The 1,182-nt window shown below is 44.1% G+C and overlaps 1 pseudogene; it reads left to right on the top strand.

The window, feature by feature from the left end:
• Nucleotides 1–470: 470 nt before the first annotated feature.
• On the top strand, nucleotides 471–963 carry LOC121432515 (annotated as a pseudogene).
• The last annotated feature ends 219 nt before the right edge of the window (nucleotides 964–1,182 follow it).

Genomic DNA, 1,182 nt, shown 5'->3' with positions numbered 1-1,182 from the left:
GATTTGTTTTTCTACCACCAGGGATTGGACCGAGAGACAGAGAATAGGAACAGGAAGTTCCTATACACTCTCAAAGCCTATTCTTCCCCCGACCCAGGGATATAATTTCCCCAGTGAAGCTGTACTTCTTAAAGTGTCCATAACTTTCCTTCCCAAACAGTTCCACCAACTTTGGATCAAGCATTCAACTGCATTAACCTCTGGGTGATAGTTCTCATTCAAGCCATATGGTTTTGTATAAGTTTATCCAACTCTGTCAGAAGAAAAATGTCAACCCATAGCCAGAATGATTTATAATTTACCTTCTAGAATGTTCACTGTCAAGAAAAATTTTACAGCTAATGATTTCAAGGAAATAAAACACATTGATTTGTGTTTTTTCAGTAATAAATATAACAAAAATATGTGGGGCTGCCAGGCTTGTGCCACTTTGCAGACGCCGCTGTCCCCTCTCACCGCTTGCTGCAGCCATGGTCAACCCCACCGTGTTCTTTGACATCACCGCCTATGGCGAGCCCTTGGGCGGCGTCTCCTTTGAGCTGTTTGCAGACAAAGTTCCAAAGACAGCAGAAAACTTCCATGCTCTGAGCACTGGAGAGAAAGGATTGGATATAAGGGTTCTTCCTTTCACAGGATTATTCGAGGTTCATGTGACAGGGTGGTGACTTCACATGCCATAATGGCACTGGCAGTAGATCCATCTACGGAGAAAAATTTGAGGATGAGAACTTCATCCTGAAGCATACAGGTCCTGGCATCTTGCCCATGGCAAATGCTGGGCCAAACACAAATGGTTCTCAGTTTTTTATCTGCTCCACCAAGACTGAGTGGCTGGATGGCAAACATGTGGCCTTTGGGAAGGTGAAAGAAGGCATGAACATTGTGGAAGCCATGGAGCATTTTGGGTCCAGGAATGGCAAGACCAGCAAGAAGATCACCATTTCCAACTGTGGACAACTCTAATTCTTTTGACTTGCGGGCTTCTTACCCACCAGACCATTCCTTCTGTAGCTCAGGAGAGCACCCCAGCCCCATCTGCTCGCAGTACCCTGTAATCTCGGCTCTCACTGAAGTTCTTTGGGTTCCATCTTTTCCTCATTCCCCTTCAAGTCTAGCTGGATTGCAGAGTTAAGTTTATGGTTATGAATAAAAACTAAGTAGGAAAAAAATATAACATAATAT

Source organism: Microtus oregoni, unplaced genomic scaffold (genome assembly GCF_018167655.1).
Source record: "Microtus oregoni isolate MIOR12 unplaced genomic scaffold, Mior012 000034F_ref0000314, whole genome shotgun sequence".
Lineage (NCBI taxonomy): Eukaryota > Metazoa > Chordata > Mammalia > Rodentia > Cricetidae > Microtus > Microtus oregoni.
The sequence above is the reverse complement of the archived record's forward strand: the minus strand, read 5'-3'. Positions and strand labels throughout refer to the sequence as shown.